We start from the raw sequence: 21,955 nt of genomic DNA, 5'->3' as shown, positions 1-21,955 counted from the left end.
AACCAAAAAAAAAAAAACCTGATATTTTCGTCTGACCGATGACGTTTATGGTGGATCGGAGATGTCACTTGAAGTTCTATGAATATAAATCTCAATGTGAGAATATATGTGTATATTTTCTGACATCAGTGGTGGATCTACTAAAGTAAAATGGAAAAACGCGAACTGCATACTTTAAATCATCGATATTTATAGCCGGAGGGATGGTTTTCATAAGGTCTTCATGTTACAGAACATAAGTTTGCCGAGATTACCTGACTTCCATAAATAATAAAACGCAATATTCTTTTTATTTCTTTCAAATATTATTAAAAATTGAATCAATTGTCTCCATCGTACAATTTTTATTTATTATCAATTAATACACACTGTAGAATTATAAAAGCATTATATTAAAAACTGATCAAATTTAACCAACTCCATTATTTAATTTTTTTTCTTAAATAATCTGATCTAAAGATACCTTACAAATAATTAACGAAACAAATATTATACAAACGATTTTGCCGGAATATCTAAAATTTTAGGTCGATACAGGTCTGAAAATAATTTTACTATCGTATACATACACATCAAAATAATTATACAGAAATCTCAAGCATGTTGAACAATAATGCAAAAAATTTTGACATTCTAACAATCAGTTTGTCTTATATAATTATTTTGATGGTCCGAGAAAATTATTTTTTACTTACAAACTTATAGCTAACCAAATTTTTAGATATTTCAGCAAAACCATCTTTTCCATGAACAGAAACAATTTGTAGCATTTAAGATTAATAAATTCTAAAGAATGACATATTCAATCATCATCTTAAATCTCGAAAAACCACGCCAGAATGACATTATTATCTCACTAAAAATCTATGAATATGACCAAGAAAAATAATACGAGCATATTTTTCAAGGCAAAAAACTGAAATCAACAATATTTGTTACCTCGGGAATTTGATAAAATCTCGACATCGTTGTTGTGGGCTCGTGTTCGTTTTGAGCTTGTCGCAGGATTTCCTCGATTTTCTAGATAAAGCATCGCTGCTTCAGGGCAAAGCTACGAGAGTGCAGGCAGGTATCTTGCGGGTACACAAGGTATACTACGCGTACACAGGAATTCCTTTTATGCTGCTGCGAGTTGGATGAGAACGTTTGATTGAGATGGATAACATTGCTCGATCACCGCCGGCAATTCCTCGTCCAATCGAACGAAAAAGGGGAGAACGGTAACCATCATGCCATTCGCAATGATAATACAGAGTACCTTTGCCTCTTGTCTTTCGGATCATTCCACTGTTGTACGCTCCTATCTTATCTTAGAACAAAGTTAAAGAGACTTTCAGGAAGAGCGAGAGAATGAAAGAAGGAACCGAGTGCCAGATAGCTTTTAATTTATTTTGCAGCTTCGAGCTATCAAATAAATCGCGGTTTGTGCCTACTAGGCGCAATAACCGTCAGGACGAGATCGGACGAGAAAAACGTTAATGGGTTTATTTATAATGTGCATCCCGAGAACGTCCGTTCGCGGTATGTTTGATTCTCATTTAGTCGATTACGAATCGATGGCTGGTTATTGCTGGTAATTACTATAAATTGTACTGGTGGTCGAATTTAGAGACTTATATAAATTGTAGTTTTTACACTTGCTAATATATTAGGTGTTGGAATTAATTCGTAGCGTTTTACAAGTGATGGGAAGTACTTTCATTAATGTATTTTTTAATGCTCATGTGAAATAAATAACATTCTTTCATTAAAAAACGCTACGAATTAATTCCAACACCTAATAAAATAGCTGGGATTTTTTCTCGTGTCTTATCTCATATTGTTCGAAATATTACAAAAAACAAATGTACTTCTATGTACTTTTTCGAAGCTATAAACATTCGTATTACAAGCTAAATTAAAATACAAGAAAGATGAGTTCAATTATACTAAGAATAAAATCAATTTTAAATCAAAGAATTTGCCAAAAATAGTATTTTATTTCGTATGTATTATCATCGTGTAACTCTATAAACATAAATACATTTTCGTACTTATTTACTTTTATAATAAATTAATTTTGTCAAATACATTTTAATCATTATCCTCTTCGATAAATATAATTTATTTAGAAAACAAAATTAAAAAAAGATTTATAACCATAATCTATAATTGCGATAATCATGCGACTCTTTTGCAACAAATTTTTGCTTTTATTAATCCGAACCAAACTTTAATCGAGAACTTGATGAAATTCTCTGAGGAATTGCGGACTTCATCCGTTTATCGATTTTCGCAACACCTGTGGATACTTGGACTCGCATCTCGATTCACAACTTTTCTCCATGTGCGGGTACTTGGAAATTTTTTCTCATCATGTTTAAATTGTTCAACTTTCGAGATGTGCACGGTAATAAAGACTATCAAATCAGCGCCCATGATGAAATATTATCGTCACGTTTCGCTTCACGTAAATATTTTATTTTTCACAGCGTGTTTCATCCATGAATTCCGTTTGGTTATTCATTAAATAAAATTTTGTTGAGCGCGTAAAAAAGTTTAATTTATTAAACTAATATTCGCACTTTTATTCCCATTCATATTTAATTCGGGATCCATAACAGAGACGACCTTTTAGCAATATTTTAATCACAGTGCATTTCCGTTTATTCGACATTACATTTTGAGAGGGAAAGGGGGGGAGGAGAGGGGGGGAGAGAGGAGAAAGAGAGAGAGAGAGGAGAGAGAGGAGAAAGAAAGGGGGGAGGGGAGAGAGAGAGAGAGAGAAGGAGAGGGAGAGTGTGGGAGATACTTTATAGTTTCATTAAATATTAAGTTATCTAGCTTTTTGTGTTCTCTTGTACGTTCAAGATTCGAATGATCTTTATTTTCTTTCTTACGCTCTCTCTCTTATTGAATAAAGTTACATTTCTCGATCTCATATCAATTTAGAACAGCATATTACAACGGAAGATAAAAGATCATGTGTGTGCACTCAAAGTTTCTCTTCTTAATATAATTCCATACAAGTATTAATATGATTTGAATTGTAGTTAAATAAAAATTTGATAAAATCAAAAGCAATAATCTAAAAATCAATATATATTCGTTTCTTTTTTCATAAAATATGTAGTTATATGTATTACTAAGATACATACATATAATGAGAATATTGCAATTGATATAAATTTTGTAAGACATTTATGTATATCAAACATATTTTTTATAGTATTAGAAGTATAAAAAGATTTATAAAGAAAAAATCAATAGAATTATATTTTTTTTGAAAGTAAATCTAAATAATATGCATTGTGTTAAAAATTAAATAAAAATAAAAAAAACTTCAATGCGGATTCAAAACTAAATCATATAAATCGCTGGATTTACCTGAAAACGTCAATCACGTTAAATTTTCTATTTCACGAAATAAAAAAACAATCGCTATCTTTGAACCATCTATCATTTTTCACCGAAGGTTTTTATAATATATTGTACATTTTTGTAATGTTTACATTACTAAAAAATTAGAAGATGGAATTTTGTAAAATATAAATAATATTTACGTAAAAATGAATAACGCTTTAGAATTCACTTGGAAAAATAATTACAACTTTATTATATTCATTAAAAAAATAATATAGATAATAGTGATTAATTCATAAACAGATAACTATTACTATAATTACACTGATAGTGAGGTACCTTTAATACAAATATTATTAACGTCAACATGAAACATGTTTTGATACTTTGATGATAATATTAAAAGATTCGATAAAAAATACTCGTATGATCCATTTATTATATACTTTATTATTTTTCCTAGTTGTTATTTTCCATTTTATTTTATTTTGTTACGATATTACATTAAAGTTATAATTATTCTTTCCTATTTATGTCGAATAAGGACTCGATTTAATCTTTGCGCCTAGAAATATTCCTCGTTGACGAATAGTGAAAAGTATCTTCGTCAGTTATCCATGACAATATTGAACCGTACGAATGCATCGCAAAGCCATACAATTGATGATGCACGAATATTTTTGCGAGGGAAAATACAACGATTGCAATATGCATACAGGCGCAAGTTACGGATGAATTCAGCGCGGACGCATAATTGCAGTTGAGCGAATACAATGGGTCGGCTGTGAATTACAAGAGGTAAGAGAAGGATTGACTCCTCGCAGATTAATAACTTCCTTCCTCGGCTGAAGTTAGAGGCCTGTGACTAAATGTCGGGAAAAAGAAGGTTGGTCGTGAAATATTTACCTCTCCCTTTTAAAACGAAGCTTCGCTTCTTTCTATGCATGCGTAAAAGTTTTTACTTTGACTATTCATGAGGATTTTGCGGTGCACAATATAATAAAAAATAAGGAAAAATTGGAAAATTATTTAGGCAATATTATATTATTTATTATTATATATATTATTTAAGCAATATTTCTGTTTATTATTGTTTAAAATAAAATATATATGTTTAAAATAAAATATAATCTTTAAAACGTACGTATAAAAACAATATAGATTTAAAAATTAACTAACAATAAAATTAATAATTATCTATAAAGAATTGTCAATTTTGAATAATTCTTTGTAGGATCATTTGATTTAAATTTATATTGCAAAACAATTTTGTTGCCAATATTTTTACAAGCGATATAACAATAATATTAATAACTATTCAATTGATATTTATTATAAATATATTATTGATTTCTAATTTGATCGAATGGAAGCAGAGTATTACAATATATTACAATATTTTATTAGATAAAACAAAAGAGTGAAAAACTATCGTACGTACTTCTCATTTCGGGGACATTCATGTATCCTAATACTATATATATTGAAATTTACAATACGTGATATTTACAATCAAACGATTCAATGTTATTAAAATTTCAACTCTGCTATGTCTCGAACTTATTTATCACATTATTATATTACAAGCGTTGTAAACTTATACATAATGTAATTATTTCACATTATTGTCAATAACTTGCGATAATATGTGACAGAATATTTAGAATTTGTTTTGTTTTCTGTAGATCTAATTTTGATGAAACATGTCGTTAATTGTTACTTTATTTTAAATTATTCGCGTCACGAGTTTAAGCATTAAAAACTAATTAGTTCATATTCGCATTTGGAAGAATGACACTGTGTGTAATTAAATTTGTTATTATTTATCACGGTATTATATACATAATATTATTTTTCGATGATTCTGGCTCGCAGTTTCTTGTCGTATGTAGTTAATTTGCATTACGATAACGTAATTCAGAACCAACAATGTAGCATAAGGGAACTTTAGAGCAGTCCGGTACTATGCGCCGATAACCCGACCTGAGTCGATTTAATAAGAAAGTTATCGGTTATCGAGCTCACTAAATCCGGCAGTTAGTGAGTGTCACGGGCCATATTGCCTCGTTTATCTTACATGGTCGACTGTCTACCGAGAGCTATGGATCTATTTGATATTCTAGCTGCACGTTGCAGCCAGCCACACCAACGAATTCGCAAGTTTCGTATTGGGATACCATAAGTGTCACCCGATATTAAATGAAGACTCGGCTCCTAGAATTTTATCGCCTCGTCATTCGTTTGGCTTGTCGTTTCGGTTTGCTACTTTATCGATCGTTTTTATTACCACGCGGGATCTTAAAACTGTTACGGTGCACGAGTTTATAAGGAGAAATCTTTATATTCTAAGATTTATGCTTTGACTCTTCGATATTTACATGACACATAAAACATGCATGCATAAAATAATACATATATCTATTAATTTGATATTTAAATATATATATATATATATATAATTTGATTATCGATACATTACATTAATAATATTGAGTCTTGAGTGTGTATAACAATTTGAAAAAGAGACGAATTATATTAACCAGTTTAATTATATTAATAAAAATATTATAGCGTATTGTAGTTTATATTTAATAAAAATTTTTAATTTATATAAATTTTTGCTATTGGCACGAAATTGTGTATCGAATTTAAACTTTACTGTCAACTCGTCCGATCATCAATGCATCGATTACGTAAAAAAAAAAGATATAAATAAAAAATAATATCTTTATAACAAGAATATATATATATATATATTAATATTTCTGGCGATATCGGAATATATTTCTACTCCCATACTCTTTTATACAATAAATCTATGAATTTGTCACCTAGCATTATGAGAGCGATGTGTTTCTGCCGTTTTATTTAGCGTTATACCATTTTATTGATTGCCGCTGTGTTGCGCAAATACATAAAATCCATAGCATGAAGAAAAATAGAATCGAAATTACCATTAATATATGAAAATTTAAGTGATACAGCGCGCGTGTAAATATCATTGCAAGATATTTCGCATGACTCTATGTCCGTGTCATATTTACGCGTAAAATTTATGAGTCCATAAATTTACTTATACGCACGTATGTATAAAAAAAAGTTGGCGTGAAAAATGTCGTTAACTGAAACTGTGATAACGTCAAGTAAAAAGAAAAAAACATTTTTCATAACAAATTTTGCACATGTAAAGTTTACAATATGTTTTATGTGCAATATATATGGTTTTCGAGTTATAAGTTTCGATAAGTTACAGCTTTCCCTTAAATTCTCCTCTTAAATTTCCTTAATTAATTAAATACAGTTATTAATTTTTGCTTAATTAAAAAAAAAAGGAAAAAACGTTATTTTTAGTAAGAATAGTATCATCAAGACACAAAAGTCATAAATATTATGTCTCGTCAAAGAGTGAAGATATATCAGAGATAGATTAAGAATTTCACGAAACTGCTTCCCAATTACACGTTTTACGATGACATCCATCAAAGGTGGATCATTAAAAGCGTTTGTACCCATTGCGTTTCGAGAGCAACAATCATGGCTTTTAAACAGTAGTACGTCGACAATCCAACAATCCTTTGTCTCGTGCACAAATTCATTACGCTTTTGGAGCTATAGGTAGTAGAATGGAATGCTAAATTGTTTCTCGCTCTATGCGAGTACATATATGCATTATGCTAAATTGCCTAAAGTTACGAGATGTATAAATATTCAGCAAAAATAATACTCCAGAGAGTTAAATCTTTAATAACAGCAATGAAACAACAGTGATTTTTATTTTGTCTTTAATATTTTTCGAAATGCTCTAACTTCCTGGCAGGAATTTTTCTCATAAGAAAGAGAAATACCAGACTTTAATTCTACAAAGATAACTTCCCTTAAGATGAGAAAGAGAGAGAACACGACGTAACGTAATTTAGAAATCTTGCGGATAGGTACTTGTCGAGATTGCAGTTACCGCGGAAAGAATGCGTGTTTTCATTTAAGAAAATGAAAACAATTTCTGGCGTTACAGAAAAAAGCTGTTCCAGACGTCGCTCTTCTACCTTAGAACATATGCCGAGAATACTTTTTTCCTGTTACCATCTTTGAGGGCGAATGGCATTTATAGATTAAAACGGGACATGTCATGTGCGTAATGCATCATGGGAGATTAGAAGAAAAATAGGAGAAAAAGGAATAAATGAAACATTTAACAATAACAGCCGCGCAGACGTTGCGTCACATTAAAAATTCAAAAAGTTTTTTTCGTTCGTATCGCGACAAAAATACTTTATAACAACTTATTCAGTTAATGTATCGTTTAAAATTGGTATAACGCATATTTCGTTAAACAGGATAAAGCGGATTCTAAATATAATAAAATATAATTTTATTGAATTTTAATATTGAATTTTAAATATTTTAGCTTTTGAGTTTTAAATGTTATTCATATCATAACATAATAATTAAGAGAGTCCAAAGAGTAATGTTGATACAAAATGTTTACAATAAAATAATTTTCATATATTTGGAACAATTCCAACAAATATCGAACATTTCGACTATACAAAGTCTTTATCAATGATATAAAATTAAAATATACAAAATTGTTTGAGTCAATAAATTAAAAGATATAAATATAAGAGAAACAACAATGTACATTGTATATGAAATAATAAAAATAATTTTTTAAATTTATTTTTATTATGTTTGATATATAATGTATGACTTTTTCCTTATATTTATATCTCCTTATATTTTTATAAAATAACAATTAAATATATTTTGTAATTTTATCACTGATGAAGACTATGCTGTTAAAAAATTCGGTATTTGTTGAAATAGTTATAACAATATAAAAATTAAAATTATTTTATTCTAACTTACATCGACATTATTCGTTACTGGCCATTGACCTCTTCTAACACTGTTCGTTATGGGTCATTGACCTCTCCTAATTACGTTTGTATTATACAAGCTAGTCATCATCATTATTATTGTCTATATTTACCATATTGTTTTTTATATATATAATGCAAAAATAATATGATATTAAAATAATCTTTTATCATCAGAAACGAAAATCTGCTACATCTGCAAAATAAGTACACACAAATTTATATGCTGACTTGATAAAACCTAAACTGGCCGCATTTGTAAAGACTACAAAATTTATGAAAGTATACTGGATTGTAAAATGAAAAAGAACAGTTGCATTAGACGCGCGGAAACGTGGATTCAGGAAAGGTGGATTCAGCTGGTTTAAGTCTCAAGTAAAGCAATCATCGAACTAAGGGCCATAGTCGGGCTCGAACGAGACGTGTCCCCGAGGCACGTCGGGAGAAATCAAGAAAATAAAAAATAAAAAATACATCCAACTAACTGAATCAAGATTGGCTCGCTTTGACCACAGTTTAATTTTTGTCATAGCCAGAAGAATATTGTATTGCTGAGACCGTTCGAAACAATTGCGCGTCAAAAAGAAAATGTGAAAAGGAAATGTCGCTATCCTAAGCTCGTAAAAATTTCAATGTTCTCTATTTAACTACGTTATCTCCAATTGTTTCTACATTGAAATTGAATATATATTATCGACAAATATTGCTAATTTAATTAAATAAATATTTTCGGAATGATAATATTATATTGTAAAACATTAAAATGTCTTTCTCGTTTGTCGAAAATTGTTTCTTTCTGTAACTTATATTATGGAATGTACATTTTGGGGTAATGCTACTTGTACCGTTAAGAAAAGTACTCGAAATAACGGTGAAAATAAAAAAAAGGCTTTCAGGAAAACAGCTTTTGGTCAGTAAGCGATAAGAGCAGTACGGAAATTGAGAAAACGAATATCATTCTGCTGAAACAAGGAAGAATTCGTCGAGACTGTTACAAGCAACTTACAATAACGACTTCGTGGCAGTAAAAGATCGAGGGAGAAAAGAAGTATACTGAGTGCTTTGGTCTTGTAAATGTACTTAGACGCCAAGCTTATAGTTTCCTAACACGCGAAGTGAGATGGATCGATCCGTCGAATTAATGGGAAGATTCTTTATAACAGGAGAGAAGAGAACAACTCCGACATATTTACAAGCAACCTCACGTAAGCATAAGAAAAGAAAATAAAAACTTAGCGTTATTATCAAAATACCGTACGTGGATACTTTATATTGCATGAGAAAATATCGATAGTAATTTTTTTTAATTTAAAATATCGGTCTAAGAACTCCATTACCAAGATATTTAATATTCAAAATTAAAAATTCATTGCAAATGATAACTTCGATGTAAGTTTTCTATTAAAAAGTTCATTAAAAAAAATTCCTGTACAGTTAAGTCGATAAATTCAAATTTTATTCTCAGCGCTATTTTAAAAGCATCAAAAAGTTTCCAACTTAGCGTCGCAAAGAGGGCATTTACTAGATAGTTCCAGCAATAACTGGTTCCTCAAGTTTCTCTGGTAGCGGTGCTTAAGCACGTGATGATCGTCTCCGAAGAATCATACGTTATTACACAAGTCGCCGTGGCGTGGGAAGCACTTAAACTTAATCGATTATCGATGTTGCCTCTAATCCCGCTCAAACCCATGGACGTCTAAAACCGTCGCGTCTCGGTCGGGTAAGATTATACACGGCGAGATAATCGGTAGCCGCGCATGGGATGCCATTAATTAGAGCACGCGGCGTGGTGCACTTCCCTGGAATACCTTAATAGTTTGCTACATTACGTAGTTATGTGCCGAAGAAAACCTACCTTCGGAGCTCTATTACTTAGCGAATAGCATTATTTCACTGTTCGATAATTTCTCGGATCGCAAATATCTTCATTGTACGAAAAACCACAGTTATACGATCTCGAAACGAATAGTATCTAACTGTAGAAAATTAATTTATTGCATTTGACTAATTGTATAAGCTAATTGCTAATGTTATATTTATGAAGATATAAATTATCTTTGCACTTTAAGATACTTTGTTATTTTCCTAAAAACTTTAGCGAATGTTTTAATGCTATTAAAAATATATAATTTCATAATAAAACATGTTGGACAATTTATCTAATTAATTTATTATTTCTTGATGACAATTGAATTCATATTAATTCATTACATTTCCAAAATTGTATTACATTTGCTACATTAAACATTATTTAAACTCTACAATACTAGACATTCGAATAAAATTAATATGACGTTTCTACATCGTATATACTTTGCATCAATTTTTATACTTAACTATTTGCCTTCAATTATGTTAATTAAAGGATGAAAATTATATGTTGTGTTATTTATTTATTTATCAAACGACTGCAAATAGTTAATTATTTAGTTTTAGTAGTTAATTATTTAGTTTTTAATTCAACCAAGAGCTTTCTTTCCACGTTTTTTGTAATTAATTTTACGCGTTTTAAGCTCTCATTACGCGGGACTTAAATAATTTAATCCTTGAACACAAATCTAATAAGTTTTACTTTTCCTATAAATATATCAACCATTTTCCAAAATAATACTAATAGATTTTTTCAATTTTATAACATAAGAATTCTAACAATTCAATATTTCAAATATATATAAATGAGCCAGAATTCGATTTCAACATCTGCGATTGATTTTCTAACGAGTTCTAAGGAGTACGAATAATTATTAAAAATACACATTTTAAAGATAATTGTCTCTCTTAAGCTGGATCCAGACCAACTCTAATCAAGCGAATAAAAATAAATAAGCTTGCTTTAATGAATGCGAACAGCATCTAAAATATTCATTAAAATAAATTGTCCATTCGTGTTTGTCCACGCTTGTTTACTTGATTCTAGTCCAACTTAATATGTTTTATTCTACTGAATTTAATTTTCTACAATTTTAACATTATTTAAAAAATAAAATTAGTATAAATACGGAAGCACACAATTCCTTTCCGAGGGCATGCAGAATACTAGATATTATTTAAAACATTCAGTCTAGTATCAATTTCGTAATACTATAGTCGTAATATTATATTCCAACTCAATCTTTCAACCAACCCTCCTACATCCAAATGAATCCTCGTTACTTCATCCATTTATTGAGGCTTAAATTTCATATTCAGCTATACTTCCCTAAAAACTTGCTATTCTCTTTCCAGAATTATCTTTCTATCTTTACAGATTTGGCGAACAACTGCAATGCACTATCACACGCACATTCTTATTTTTCACGTTTTTCACAATTTGACGCGAGATATTCAATAATTATACAAATAAATAATTCTTCAAAATTGTTCTCGGAATACATGCGACGGCTCGTCGCACTTATTCCGCGGGATGCTCCGGATAATCGCAACGACTGGTTTTACTGGAACTCACTCGCACGAGGCTGCTATAGAATCCTGACTGGACTGCGCCAGATGATGTCGCAGGCGACGCCGGCGGGACGGCGTCTCGTCGTTAACGAGAGGCATCGCCATTGTTTGCGGCCTAGTTCTGCCCGTCCGACTGATGGCTTTCTATGCCAAAGGTCCTGTCTGTCGATACTGTCACGCGGCACGTGGACGCAATTTAAGTATTACCTCATTACGTCACTTCGTCCCGAACGCCTCGTTGCGGAAACTTGGGAAACGGCTGAAGCGCAGCTAATGGACAGTTTCTCGCGAGGACGTGCTAGGGGAGTCATTATGCATGCATATTATGCGAGGGTTGCGAGCAGCTTCGAGATGCAACTTGGGAATACCATCTCGATGTGCGAGAAAAAATTTAAGCGACATCGCGGTACGTGCATTCGCCATGTTCATTACGTTGATGTCCAGGACTTGATTATTAAAACAGCAAGAAAATGTTATGATTCATTAAAAAGCTATAAGTATTAATGTTCCAAGTTTCGTAAAAAAATAAGAACTGTTAAAAGAATTTCTATAAATAAATTCTATACTGTGAGATATATTTTTAATCGATTTTGCGCCACAGTAAACTGACTTAAAAAAATTGGAAACTTTGTATTTGTTGCCTAGAGACAAAATTTTATGCATACCAATTGTATAGCTTTTACAGAGACTAGCGTCAAGGATTGCATAAGAGTTCGACTGTATATGTACGAAACTGGTATTTTCTTTTCATAACAAAAACCTAAGAAAATGGCAAATTATTCAGGCGTTATGGAACGTTTTTGTGAATAACTAAGAAATATGATGTAACGCTTTTATCCACTCAACTCCCCGCTCATTCTTCACCTTCCTTCACAGAATTACTTCGTGCCGCGTTACAAGCGGCATTTGTACAAAGCAGAATCGCGGTTCGCACGCATGCATTAGCTTGCGCTCTCTTATTCTCGACATAAAATTGAGTTCCACTGGTGGTAATTCTTCAACTGTCAGAAAATAGTAATATCCAAGAACATATGGAAGACAGAACGCTCGAAACTGAAAACGCTATATTCTTGAAAACGTCGCTTCGCATTTTAACATTTAGATTCATATTTGTGTAAAATATGGTAAATACAAAATTATTTCAGTATAAATATAACTGTATAACTGTAATATAAATTATTAATATTATATCGCGAGCTTAATCGATTCGAAAAAGCAACGGAAAAAAGACCAGAAACTTTCTTGATAGAAGTACATAACTGTTAAAGTAGCTGTCACCTGTATAACAGGCGACTCGGTATACTTGAGCCACCATCTTACTATGGTACGAAGAAAATGAAGTTTCAACCGACGGAAACATTAATTTTAGCAGAAAGCCGAAGTGAATGGCGTAACATCTTAATTCACTCACTTTCCTCGTTCATCTTCCATTTTCTCTTGTGTTTGGTTTGGCCCGGGAGCCTTACGTATGCATTAACTTACAATGCGCTTGCTCTTAGCTAAGAAGCGAGGTTCGCCAGGACGATTTCACAGCCGAGCGGAGCTGAAGTGTTCGCGATCACCGCGACTTGAGAAGTGGCTCGACCACAGTTGCCTCATACAGCCACGATTTTCTCGGTTTTATTTGGTCTCAAAACATTTCGGACGGCAACGCTCGTTCTTCTGGCATCAACATCACTCTCGCGTTCGCTTCTTAACTATTCAATCTACCTATCTTTTTCTCTACCTCTTTTTCTTTTTCTCTCTCTTTCTCTGTCTCTAGTTTTCTCTTTCCAAAATGACAGGGATCACGAAATGATTTACGCACCGCTCGTATGTCTTCCTTTGTATTTCAAATTTATGTATTCTGACAAAGAAAAAATTTTCACCAAGGCTGACGACATTCGCGAAGCAAAGTTTCTATATAAAGTTTCTACAGAGTTCAATACATATATTTTTCTATATACCTTATATATTCAATTTTTTGATTGTTTGTAATCTTATATTAAAAGAATTTTAATTTACAATTAAATTATGAATTTGTTATCTACATAGTTTGATAGAATAAAAATAATATTAAACAAAGTGTCTTTAACAAAATAAAAATAATTATTATAAAAAAACCGTTTTTAATAGAATAATTATTGTAAAAAATTTTCAAAGATAAAATGATAATTGCAATATTTATATCAACCTCTCTGAAAAATAATATTGTACTGTTAGTCCGTTAATAATAAAGCTATATATTTATTTATCTCCTATTTCTCTTTGGCCAATTTATTTCAAAATCATTTACATGCTTTCAATAACCTTTTAAGCCCTAATTTAACGATAGCTGCAGCGTTCGCGTAACGCACGTTTGTGCATTTTATGTGTTCGTTGCGAATGCAGTTTCTATACGTAATAATCAGTAATGAACTCGCGTACGATCATTGTAACGACACGATACGAGTGGTATAGTCATGTGTGAATGTTTATCACGTTCATAATTTGTATGAAAACACATTGATAGCCAGTGCAAATAAGTGCAGCACAGAAGAATTGATCATAATACCAATTCGTAACTGTATATATCATTGTAATTTAACAAAATTATTCCGTAAATGAGTATTATGGGTTACCACGTATTAATGGTCAATATATGTATTCACAATGCATTCGTTACGCAATAGTGAATATTGATGGACCCGTATTAACATCGTCAACCATATACTTATGATAATAGATATATAATCATGCATTTCTATTAATTACACATGTCGATTGAACTTTTAATGTGCCTTATTTACTGCAGTATCTTGAAGAACATTGATGTGCACAGATTTGTCGTGAATAAAATAATTAATCAATGTTCAGGCGAATAAATTTTTTCCTCTTCTATTATAATTTCAGGCATGTCATTAATCAAAGAAATTTACAACGCATGCCAGTATTAGTCAGATAAATTAGTGTGCCTAGAAATGACATCTAATTAAATCGATACACACACAAGAGATATTAAATTAATATAAAAACATATAAAACAAAAGAGAATGTCATTCTAGTATAAAAGAAATTCCCGTGACGGATCTGGGAATATCTATATACTTCCGTATCCTTTTTTATTCGAACGACCGAGTCTAAATCAATTTTTATGCAAATAAGTGAGCTTCAATGCTACGAGTTTCCCAAAACTCTCGTCGGAGATTTTTGTTCCTCGATTTACATCCGTTTATACATAGTCATTCCTATGTACGAACACATATATGTATATACACATACAAACAGTCACACATTGTACAAATAAATAAAACTGCATCCGTGACTACCGCGAATTCTAGTGCGTCCGCGTACTTTATTTTAGCGATCGGTGTGGCACAATACGCGCTTGTATACTCGAGCACACGTGTTTCCTCGCTTAAATGTGTGCAAATATCGATGAAGTTTGTCAAACAAATTGTTTATACCCGCCCATGTATCGTCGAAATACATTTCGCTCGGTATCGTCGACGATATAAATCGAAAATTTTTTTAATTAAAGACATTTTTTAATTCAAAAAAATTAGAGCGCGATGTATTTTGAAGCGCGAGGTCAGTCTTTCTTTTTCACTACGCGTCACATTTCTCTACTGATCGGCACTTTGCCCTTCGCAAGTTGTTGGAAACATATGGCTCGCATGTATTACATTGCGCATTTGTAACAAAACAGACGACGCTGTCGATACTATTTATTTCTACAGCACAACACCGGGAGATAGGTACTCGCCTATGAGAAGAGTGTATACATATATTTTACTCGAATGCAATGAAATGCATTTGCAGCATGCGCATTTTAAAAGTAAGCCGTCTGATTAGCAAGCAGGACGAGTACTTTCAATGCATCACACATCCCTTGTTCCTTTCATATCCTTCAGTGATATTTATTACTGAGAAAATTTATTAAAATTTAATAAGTATTTGTTTGAACATTTGTATTAACTAAACATTTATTTATAGCAAATAAACTTTTATTCAATGAAAAAAATGATTCTCGAAGTATATCAAATAAATACATGTTTAATTTAGTAAATATTTATTTAGTATTATTTAAACGAATTTAAAAAGTTAATTTTTTTAATGTAGCAGAACTAACTCAAATGCTATAAATGTTATAAATAAAAGTAATACATTATAAGAAATGATTAAATTGAATTTTGTAAAGAAAACGGATTTCAACGATTAACATAGATGATTTTATCATAACTGCATAAAGAGAGAAATCATTATGTAAATTATTCTTATCGTATAAAATACTATCATGCCAGCATCTAGACTTAAGCTTTCTCAATTTCGATATAAGAGTCGTTGGTTCCTTCTAATATAAATTTTCAAAATCTTACTCATTCTTCACAGTAATTACACAATTAATGGATTCGCTTGTTCAAGAAAAATGTTCCATTCAAATTCTTTGTAATACCACATATCAATCTATTCTCGAAAAGAATTGTTCCCTCACATATTATACACTATTAAACGTATTGGAATTCCGCATATACTTTTTCGAACAAAGATAGCGTAGGTCGAGAGAGCAGTGGGCGGAAAATCTGAATCCTTTCTGCGTTCTGCGCAAAACAGTTTGATTGATTCTCGAATGCGCGAAACAAATGCTGCTTCAAGCCACGATCGTTGTTAGTAAAATACTGACACAAGATATAATAATAGTAATAATATATTTTATATAAAGGCGATCGTCATGTAAGGACCAATTTGTTTTAGCCTCGAGTTTATTATTCCAAAAACGGAATAATATATTCAGGATCTAATAAATAGAACGAGCTGCTCTTGTTGGTTATCGAAATATGTAGTCGCTACCTGATGAATAATATATGTATAATGGAATGTAATGTGTATATAGATTTCATTAACATCATGTACTACTAATGCGTGATTTGCTTCCAAAATACATTAAACACTTCAAAATAAAAAAGAAGTCTTGAATACGTATTTGGTTTTTAAATTGAATTTGACTTTCAAGTTAGCATACCTGCGGTAACGCAAAGAATAAAATTGTTAGAAAATTAAGGAATATCTCTTAAAATCTATGAACATATCAAGCATTCTGTAAACAAATGTATTGACACGTATATTTAGACATACATAAATGATGATCATGAATCCTTGAAAAAATTCAAAGATAAACAGATAATTATTAAAACATAATTCTTAAAATAATTTATAATTCGAGAAAATAAAATATTATAAAATTATATTTGAAACCAATTCTACAGCCTATGTACAGTCCTTACATAAATGCATATTGATACATGGAACAAGTAGGAAGATGTATTTAGATCAATTATTTTCATATTATGAGATATTTCTCGAGGCGTTTTAAGTTCTCATTAATAATACTAGTTTAAATATTGCACAATATTAATCGACTTCTCTCTTTTTCTCTCTCCTCTTATAAATTTATCATTGTTTCGTAACAGGTGTATGACGCGTAAACGCTCGCTTCCGCGCGCGTATTTGCTGGCGTATTAAATGTTACAGCGACGTTAAATCGTTCGCGTACATCGATATATGCATAAAGGTCGCCCGTGATTTACCGCGTACGGAAGCAGGTGCAGCACGACTATAATCTCTATAAACGGACAAAATTGCATAACCCCATTTGTTGCGATAAACTCGGTGACATTTCTGTCGGTTTTTTTCACGCTAGATCACGAAGACGTGTGGCCTGGATTCTCTTTCAGATGGCATTTGATTAAGGCTACATTCCACTGCAAGTCACTCCAAGGTAATTAATTGATTTTTATCTACAGTTGTCAGAAGAAAGATTGGACATTTCCGGATTTTTATAAATCAAGTGCGATTATCTCAGGCATTTGATGTTTCCGCGGAATTCTAAAACAGAGCACAAGCGGTGTCGATGATAAATTTACAATACTCTATGTAGGACATGTTATATCTATGCCACATAGAAAAGCGAGAAAAGAAAGATCTAAAAAGAGGACAAAGATATATTACGCGGTCTATAACCGCTCTCGCAATTGGAAAAGGAAAATCGTCAATAATTGCCTGAGGCGGACATCGAGTGCAAAATTTATGATATGTACTAAATTTAATTGAACGTGTTTTTCACTCCTCCAGTCGATTGCCTTAATTTATGATAAAAAAAGAAAAAAGCGTTGTTAAAAAATGTGCTGTTAAAAAGATTCTTTTTAATTTTCTCAATCACTTTACTTTTTGCTCATTAAAAATTTTGCTACATTTTAATACTAAAAGTAATTTTAATCATTCATAACAAATATACTTACAAATACTCGAATATTTTCTTCTTTTCATCACAGATTGTAAAATTTTTATAATTACTATCTTATTAATTACTAATATTCGAAGAAAATTAATTCGGATTATATTGAGCAATTATGAAATTGGACGAATCACTTTTTATATCAATGTTAAAATAATCTTGGTTATATTGCAAAAATTCCTAGCGTTAAAAAGTATGTCATATTAAATACTCGTGGTTGCAACGTGATTAAGGATACTATAATGGAGATACGAAGCGCGTTGGTATCACGAAACATTGGAGTCTTTCATACAGGGCGGTTTCGACCTCGCGGTTCGCCGATCGACACGGAATGCGACGACCTCACGGAACGCAATTACGGTCGTTTACGGTTTTGTCACGGCTATTCATCCAGGAATTACGCGTTCAACAGCTAGTAGTTGACGAGCCCCCCCATGTATTCTTGCCCACTGTGATTTCTCGTGGGACTCCAATCGACGACGGGGTTCCTCTACCTCTCATTCCGAGACATTCAACCGCATTCACTCGCTCGTTGTCCTCCTACAGTTCTTTCCTCCCTCTTGGGACTGTCACAGACTACGGCAGATACAAATCAGGATCCAACTATGCACGGTTGTCGCGCCTGAGTTACGATTTAAGCGACGTGCCTGTCGAATTAATCGCGATAGGACGAACAACGAGAAACGGCTACTCAGAAAGGAATCCTATATAGTATTCAATCCTAATATCCCTTCTCGTTCGTTGTATTTTACATTGGTATAAGATAAAAAACTTATCATAAAGTTGAATCTCAAAATGCATCTTATCGTCTGTGCTTTGCACTTTCTATTTAGAATTGTTTTAAGAGAGAGTTAATTAATAGTTAATTATTTTCGGTTTTCTCCGTCAGATTTTCATTGTGATAAGCGCTGAATTTGTTTTATCTCAGAAAGATTTATATGATAATTTGCGTAAAGCATATTTTCATTCAATTTTATTTGTAGTTACCCTATTAAAACAAGTTATATACTTCATTGCATTTGATAGTATAACTTTATGATTATTTACACTAAATAGCGGAGTTTATGGAGTCAATTAGTTTGTTTCAAAGTGACACAAGTACCTTTGCGTCGTATAAATCCTCGCTTCTCGCAAAAGTAAGAAATTTTTCGTCTCGGGGGAACAGTCTTTCTATTCGCCTGTCCGATTCCCACCATTTGGCTCGCATGAAAGCCGTCGCAAATTTCCACAGATAGAAATCAACTTCTGATTACGATTGTCACGCGTGTAACGGATTTAATCGTGATGCTTGTCAAATTAATGGACATGGAATTAGAAAACGAGCAAACACTAAAACTAAACGTGAAAACTTTTCCTCGTTATAGAATAGCTTGTTATATCAGAAGAGTTGTATTATGTTCATTATAAAAATAAAAGTCGATGTTCTCTATGTTTAAAATTAATCTTCGAAGTGAATATTTTTGTAAGACTACAGTTAATAACTTACTCATTTTATATATAATATTTAAAGTAACATTTTATAATTACTTTCGGAGTAAATTATTTTAATAATCATTAAATAGTTAATTACGTCTGAAAATTGAGAATTGAAGCTCAAGTTTCAAAACTTTCTAAAAGTTCAAGCTTGAAACTTCGCAATGATCGAGAGATCTTTGTAAGTGAGAATAATCGCAGGGGACGAGATAACCGCGGTAAAGTTAAAAGAATTCAAACAGCAACATAATTCCGCAACCTATGAAATAAACAAAAGGCAATTTCCCCACAGGCAATTATAAAATCTATCCCTAAGCTGTAAATAGCGTGCCGCGATATTGAACCTTTTTCCATATCGGTTCGCAAAAAATTCCTGCTCGCACACGCGATGCCTCTTTCATTGTCTGAGGAAGAACAGCGTGTTAACTGCAGTCTTTGCAATTTTTAGTTGATCTACAAGATTTGATCATTAGCCAGAAGTTGCAAAGCATCTTTTTCTACATCGAAGTTTGAGTCTTGATAATAATTCCATAATTATATAATTATTAATTTATTAAACTACGCTAAAAAATAAGTCGTCGAGAGAGAGAGAGAGAGAGAATTTGATTGATACAATAAAAAATCTATGAAAGTGGTAATTAAAATGTGTCACGCGCGAAAAAGTATTGCATAAACTACTGCAACGTTAGACATTTTTCATTTCGCATAGAGAAAAAGCGATATTGAAATAAGTAGAAAATTGAAGGAGGCCCGAGAAGCATGGCGTTATTAAGCGAGTGCCCTACCTCCACCTCGTCACCTTCGACTGATCGCTTTTCCAATAGTTAATGATCGATCGCGATGCACAAGCTGTACCGGCAGTAACGAGCCATCACTGCTGGTTCTTTCGAGCGTATGGAAGCGCTGGTGTACATGGCATGTCTGGCCCGTTTTTCCTGTCTCTAAGCGGGAATCCAGCGGCATTGTCGGAAGAACAAACGATCGTCTTCCCTTGCGCGGCGCATTATCGTTCTACTCTCCTCGCAAGTAGAAGAGTCCTTTTTATTTAGTGCGAAACAAACGGTTGGTAGACAGCTGACGTGGACGGACAAAGACGACGGACAACTTTACTCGACCAGCATAAAAGGGTTACAGGACTAACAAATTCGCGAGCGTTATGAGTTTCCTTCTGGTCCCCATCTCTGAATTCCCTGAGTTGCTGAGTAGTGAAATAGTACACAAGAAAGCGGCAACGAGACGCGGATTTATGAATTCTTTAACAATCTCTTCTCGCGAGAAAAAAGTTATTTCTACAGAAATTTTTGTTCAAAATTAACACTCTTCAAAAAATAATTTAATTTCCAAATGAAAACTGAATTAATTTCAACTTATAGATAATAAAGAGAGAGATCAGAAGAGAATTTTAAATAGCAATGACCGCAATGAAAAATTCACGCTTTAATTTTCAGTTAACGTGCAGAATTCATTTTAATTTCAACTCATAATCGTCTGTATGTAAATGATACGGGCATGAGATGACTCTTATTCTATGTCTAAGTTAACGTATTTGCATTGACGATATATCCAGATCAAATCTTGATTAATATAGACGCACTGTCTGATAAGCTGTCTGCATGACCATCTGGTTAACGAATCAAGCGGAGCGCGATGATTATATTAATATCCGGTTAGTCCGCAAAGTAACAGCCCAAGTGCTATTATGCTTAACGTGCGTCGTCTAGACGTTCTGCGACCGAGCGTAACTGATGAATAATTTATGCGTTCCAAGCATATATGGAGTTTGATATTTGTTGGCAGTTACCCAGGAAAGAACAGTGGCGCATATCTCTCTAGGAAATGTGGTGCAAGATTCCATTAATAAATTATCACCTCGTAAAGAGACGATAGCGCGAATGATAGCAACGTGATTAATAGCTTGTGTGATTTGTCAGACAAATAAAAATATAAAATGTACATGATCGAGTATCAATTGTTCATCATCTTAATGTAATTTTTCTGCACGGAAGAAACTCACAAAACATCGGAGAAATAATTCCGATATATTATTCCGAGAGATTTTAAATAAAGTACATTCTGTATTTCGTATACTCGCGTACGAGACATTGTTCGTGAGAATGCAGCTTCCTTACGCGCAGCTGTACTACTTCGATCGGCTTAGAAACTGTGCATTAAATTTCCGTATATAACGTTCTCTACATCCCGAAAACAGAGGATCCCGCGCGTTCCGTTACAAGCGAAACACACATGGGATGCTCATGTAGGCGTGGAACACGCGAATATTACTTTCCAAAGTATATTTGTCTACTGACGTCGATCATAATCGAGGGGTATTCCGTCTACATTATCAAATATTCCTGTAGTTTACTTTCACGCATCCACTCTGCAGAAGTTCCGCGAACATATTTACTTATGCGAAAGTTGGCATATATTTGTAAAGCTTGCAGAAATAAAACTGTATTACAAATATGCTCATGTTTGTTAATTTTTTTTGCTGTTAGAACGTTCTACCGCAACAAATGTTATTTGAGCAGCAAATAAACTGTAAAACGTGCACAGCGTTATACAAATT

At 32.4% G+C, this 21,955-nt stretch overlaps 2 protein-coding genes across 2 annotated transcripts in view; both read right to left on the bottom strand.

The window, feature by feature from the left end:
• LOC105154354 (dystrophin, isoforms A/C/F/G/H) overlaps positions 1-21,955 on the bottom strand; it is a 462,027-nt gene that overhangs the window by 145,319 nt on the left and 294,753 nt on the right. The gene's annotated exons all lie outside the window — the stretch shown is intronic.
• LOC147910432 (uncharacterized) overlaps positions 13,390-21,955 on the bottom strand; it is a 97,644-nt gene continuing 89,078 nt past the window's right edge. Inside the window, exon 2 of the mRNA XM_087403316.1 lies at positions 13,390-21,955. This exon is cut by the window's right edge and continues 21,613 nt beyond it. The gene's annotated coding sequence lies outside the window, so the exon portion shown is untranslated.

The sequence above is a fragment of the Acromyrmex echinatior genome, chromosome 2, assembly GCF_024713525.1.
Source record: "Acromyrmex echinatior isolate Ae372 chromosome 2, ASM2471352v2, whole genome shotgun sequence".
Classification (NCBI taxonomy): domain Eukaryota; kingdom Metazoa; phylum Arthropoda; class Insecta; order Hymenoptera; family Formicidae; genus Acromyrmex; species Acromyrmex echinatior.
Note: the sequence above shows the minus strand (reverse complement) of the source record. Positions and strands in the feature narration are given on the sequence as shown.